The sequence below is a fragment of the Myotis daubentonii genome, chromosome 4 (genome assembly GCF_963259705.1).
Source record: "Myotis daubentonii chromosome 4, mMyoDau2.1, whole genome shotgun sequence".
NCBI lineage: Eukaryota > Metazoa > Chordata > Mammalia > Chiroptera > Vespertilionidae > Myotis > Myotis daubentonii.
In genome coordinates, this window is record NC_081843.1 from 9,395,957 (window position 1) to 9,401,797 (window position 5,841).

The 5,841-nt window shown below is 47.8% G+C and overlaps 1 pseudogene; it reads left to right on the plus strand.

The window, feature by feature from the left end:
• Positions 1 to 4,715: 4,715 nt before the first annotated feature.
• On the plus strand, positions 4,716 to 5,429 carry LOC132232323 (protein mago nashi homolog; annotated as a pseudogene).
• The last annotated feature ends 412 nt before the right edge of the window (positions 5,430 to 5,841 follow it).

A 5,841-nucleotide genomic window follows, 5' to 3' on the forward strand; every position in this document is an offset into this window, starting at 1 on the left:
ACCAAACCTGCAACCCAGGTACATGCCCTTGACCAGGAATCAAACTGGAGACCCTTCGGTACTCTGGCCCATGCTCTAACCACTGAGCACACCGGCCAAGGTGGTCATCCCCTCTTATCCACAGTTTTGCTTTTCACAGTTTGTTACTGCAATCAACTGTAGTCTGAAAATGTTAACTAGAAAATTCCAGAAATAAACAATTCATAAATTTAATTTTTTAAATATATTTTTATCGATTTCAGAGAGGAAGGGAGAGGGAGAGATAAAAACATTAATGATGAGAGAAAATCATTGATCAGCTGCCTCCTGCACACCCCACACTGGAGATCGAGCCCACAACCCGGGCATGTGCCCTGACAGGGAATCGAACCTTGACCTCCTAGTTCCTAGGTCAATGCTCAACCACGGAGCCACACCAGCCAGCCCAATTCACAAGTTTTAAGTTGCGTGCGGTTCTGAGCAGCATGATGAAATCTCACGCCATCTCCAGCCATCCGGCTCTGATCTGCGCAGGAGGTGAATCACCCTCTGTCCAGCCTACCCGAGCTATATGCACTCCTCACCCTTTAGTCACCTGGTAGCTGTCTGTTATCAAAGACGCCACATTCACATGACCTTTGTCACAGTATCTATATATATAAAAAGGCAGCTACTGTAATGGCCTAAACAACCTAACAACCTGTCACTATGATGTCCAATGTGGCCAGCGAACCGATCAGGGGGTGGAACTGGCAGCCAATCTCCTGCAGCCCCTCCCCCCGGCCAGCCTGTTCCTGATCCCAACCCCCCCACCCCCTGGGGTGGGGCAGGGCAGCCAACCTCCTGCAGCCCCTACCCCCATGGCCACACCCCTGATGGGCCCCCACCACCCTGATTGCCCCCTCACCCCAATAGGAGGCAGGGCTGGTCAGCCAATCTCCTGCAGCCCCTCCCCCCGCCCAGACCCACCCCAGATCAGCGCACGACCCCAATCAGGGGCAGGGCCAGCCAGCCAACCCACAGGCCGCTGGCCCCTGATCGGCACCCCCCACCCATCCCATATGGGGATGGGGATGGCCAGCCCACCACCCACAGCCCCTCCCCATGGCCTGCCACGCCCCCAATCGGCCCCCCAACCCCAATCGAGGCCGGCCAATCGCCCACAGCCCCTTCCCCCATCTGGCCCAGACCTGATCAGGGGCCCTGATCTGCCCCTATCAGGACGGGTCATCTGGCCAACCTCCTGCCATCTCCTCCTCCTGACAGACCCAGCCCCATCTGCCCTGACTGGGGCCAGGCTGGCCAGACCCCACCCATGCATGAATTCGTGCACTGAGCCTCTAGTATTGTTATGTGTTCTATTTCATTATTATTGTTGTTCATCTCTTACTGTGCTGATTTATAATTTAAGCTTTATCACAAATATGTACCGGTATGTATAGAAAAACACATAGTATATACAGGATTCGATACTACTTGCGGTTTCAGGCACCCACTGGAGGTCTTGGAATGTATCCCCACAGATAAGGAAGGACAATGTACAGTCATAAAACAAATATTTGGGGAAAACATATATATGTATGAAAGGAAGGAGAGGAAGGAAGAAGAAAAAAGCTTTCATTTAGGTAAGTTACATCTATTTATAGTGATCATATTACAATTAAAACTAGTAATTTTTTTAAAGCACACAAGCACAGCCCAGGCAGTGTGGCTCAGTGGTTGAGCGTTGACCTATGAAACAGAAGGTCAGGGTTTCATTCCCCAGTCAGGGCACATGCCTGGGTTGCAGGCTCAGTCCCCAGCAGGGGGCGTGCAGGAGGCAACCAATCAATGATTCCCTCCCAACATTGATGTTTCTGTCTCTCTTCCTCTCGCTTCCTCTCTAAAATCAATAAAAATATTTTTTAAAAATAAAGAAATTTTAAAAAATAAAGATTTTTAAAAATAAAATAATTTTTAAAAATAAATAAATGAAACACACAAGCACACATTTCATTAGCCATCGGAACAATAACATCATCACATGCTATGTAGTCTCTGGAAAACTCCAGAGAATGAAAAAGGCAAATGACCTCTTAATATTATGATGAAAGTAGTCTTCATAGTGCAGATCCTCTAAGTGGGCTTGGGAGCCCGCAGTGGTCCCCAGGCCTCGCTCTGAGAACGGCTGAGCGAGATGGTGATGCGGCGGTAATAACCAACCCCAGAATCTCAGCCGCTTAGCGCGCGGGTTCGCTCCGTACCTGGACGTCATGGCCCCTGAGCGCTGACTGCGGCGTGGCCCTGCGTCCCTCCCTCTCGGGCCAGGCTGGAGCGCGGCTGGGTCTTAGGTCCAGGGGAAGGCACGCGGAGGAAGTCTCGGAGAGAAAGCTGCTGGCCGCGTGTTCTTGGCCGGGACTGGTCAGATGGCCCTTCCTCACCGCCAGGGGGCCGGGAGCACAGTCCCGCCGGCGGAGTGTGAAAAGGAGCCCTTCTCCTTGAAGAGGTCTTTCTTTTCAATATTGGGGAAATGTCTTTCTTAGAAGCCCCAGCAGACTCTCCCTGCGTCAGAATTTGACCGATTGCTGCTAAGAGAAGCAGTGTTAACCCAAGAGGCTCAGCCCCATCACCACACCCCCCTGGGCAGGGCAGGGCAGGGGACCTTCTCCCATCAACATGTGGCTGCCCACCCAACGGCTGAAGAAAATCGGGGCCTAGTTAGCAAGAAAGAAGGAGAGAGATGGCTTCACAACCTTTCCCTCTCGCTTTTGGTTTGGTCTCTCTCACACCCGTAATCACAAATAGTTTACTGAGAAAAGCAAGACACATACTCGGGCGTATCTCTTGAAAGGGAGATTTCCCTGTAAAGCAACACTTGCCTAAGAGATATCAAAACTGAATATCGTATTTCACCACAACGAGTCCTAACCGGCTGGAGCTCATAAACAGGTGTGGACTTTGAGCGACTCCTGGGTGCCAGACCCTAACTCCTTCCTGACTCATAAGCAATGGACTTGTCTTAACCAATTGGGTCAGACCCATGAATTCATTCCATTCTATGCAAAGTGTTAGTTTTTAGCTATTAATTAGCATATTACCATGGAAACCCCCTCCTAGTGCTCTCTTGACTTCTCCCTCTCAGCATCCCTCCCGGTGACTCCTCTGCACGGGTGAGTGCCCCTGCCTGGCAAGTACATTCAGCCTTTTTCTTTTTTAAACTTTTTATTTCATTTTATTATTATTATTATTACTATTATTATTATTATTTAGAGAGAGAGAGGAAGGAAAAGGGAGAGAGAAACATCAATGATCAGCTGCCTCCTGCACGCCCCCTACTACTGGGGATCAAGCCTGCAACCTGGGCATGTGCCCTTGACCAGAATTGAACCCGGGACTCCTCAGTCCACAGGCTGACGCTCTATCCACTCGCAGGCCAACGCTCTATCCCAGTGATGGCGAACCTATGACACACGTGTCAGAGGTGACACACGAACTCATTTTTGTGGTTGATTTTTCTTTGTTAAATGGCATTTAAATATATAAAATAAATATCAAAAATATGTCTTTGTTTTACTATGGTTGCAAAGATCAAAACATTTCTATATGTGACACGGCACCAGAGTTAAGTTAGGGTTTTTTCAAAATGCTGACACGCCAAGCTCAAAAGGTTCGCCAACACTGCTCTATCCACTGAACCAAGCCAGCTAGGGCTAGTGATCAGAAATGTAAGACCATGTATAGAAAAGGGTTATTTGTTTAGTTTTGTCCTTAAACTGGACAAATAATCTAGAACAGCGGCTACCCCACCTCAGGACCTTCTGCAGCGATGGAAATGGTCTATATCTGTGCTGTCCAGCGCGGCGGCCGCTAGCACATGTGGAACTGGGCATCTGAAATGCGGTTAGTGAGACTAAGGAACTGAATTTAAATTCTATTTAATTTTAACTGCACTTTAGTAGCCACACGTGGTTAGCTACCTCTGTAGTGGACAGTAGAGGTGTAGCGGTCCAGCACATGTAGCTCCAGTCCGTGGGGAGCGCTTGGGACTCACTGAGGAGTCCTCAATATCCTTACAGTAATGCACCTATTTTTCATTAAGATCGGCTGAAACCCACAGCTACCGACAGCTTCCCTCCTCACACACTCTCATTTAGATGTTTAGAACTCAGAAAAATTCTAAACAAGCTGCAGGAGAAATATCTGTGACAAGAAAAAAATAATCTGCGACGCCCTAAATGGGATTCCAGGGGGCAGAAGAGGGAGAGAAGGAAGCAAGAGTCATGGCCCGTTAGTTAACGACGGCTGGGGGCCAGTGAGCAGAAGCCGCTGCGTTCCTGAGTGTGTGAGGCTCTGACTCAAGCTCAGGCTTCTGTAGCCACCACATAATGAATCTGCCGGAACTTTCATGACGGGTCGCCTATAACCATTCAAGACTAATAAATATTTCTTCCTTGCGGACTGTGCACTATCCTAGAATCGCCTTCGCCTTTTCCCACCCCCTTATCTGTAGCCTGATGAAAATAACTTACATCTTCCTTCCCCAAAACGATGTATAAAAGTGCTCATTGAGTAACAAAAGTCGCTAGAGCCAGTGATTTCTGCCCGCACTGCCATGTGGGACACAAGGGTACATCTGACACAAGTGTTTGGAGTGTGAGTCTCAGCCGGGCAGTTTTTGCTGCTGTCGATTGAATTTTTTCCACTTCCCACAGGAAAGCTTAGATATGTCAACAACAGCAATTGCAAATAATGATGTCATGCTCAGAAGACAGGCTTATGTACATAAGAGTGTAATGGAAGAAGTGGCAATAATTATTGCGACAGGAAACTTACAAAAAAGAATGATGATCTGTGGCCTCCCCCTGACAGGGTTGGCTGATGGGAGCTTGAAATGGTAATTGCAGATGAACGCATTTCTTTTACTACATCAAAAATAAGTTATCTTGCCTGGCTGGTGTGGCTCAGTGATCGAGTGTCGGCTCATGAACCAGGAGGTCACTGTTTGATTCCCGGTCAGGGCACATGCCTGGGTTGCAGGCTCAGTCCCCAGTGGGGGCTGTGCGGGAGGTAGCCAACCCATGATTCTCTCTCCTCCTTGATGTTTCTGTCTCCTTTTCTCTCTCTTAAATCACTAAAAACATATTTTTATTTTTTCAAATATATTTTATTGATTTTTTACAGAGAGGAAGGGAGAGGGATAGAGAGTTAGAAACATCGATGAGAGAGAAACATCGATCAGCTGCCTCCTGCACCCCACCACCCCCCACTGGGGATGTGTCTGCAACCAAGGTACATGCCCTTGACAGGAATCAAACCTGGGACCTTGAGTCCACAGGCCGATGCTCTATTCACTGAGCCAACCCGGTTAGGGCTAAAAACAAAGGATCCTCGTATTCTGCTATTTGGTACAGGACCTGCAATGTTTCATTTTCAGTTGTATTGGATTACACTTCAAGATGAAGCCAATCTAAATTCTGGGCGTTTGTAAGCTGTTTCATATTTAATTAAGGGATTGATCTGTAAGGGAGGGCTTACCTGGCATTTAAATATTGGGATTTTTATGAATATGAAGCAAATAATTTTTTGTATATGCACTGAAAATGAGAAAATACATAAACAAGCCTAATGGTTATCTTCACTTGTGTCCCAAATGGGTTGGAAAGTCCCCACAGGCATTGAATTCTATAAATAAAAGCCACCTTTCATTGAAATGTTGCTCTAATAAAACGTATCAAAGCCTGAAAAAAATGCTGGTCAACTGCAGGGCACGCTCATCTTCTCCACCTGGGCCTGCTGCCCAGGACTCCACGCGCCAAGACCTGCCCTTTCTGGCTAGCAGATGGCTCAATCGCCCCTTCTCTCAGAGAAGGTTTTGTTCCAGAA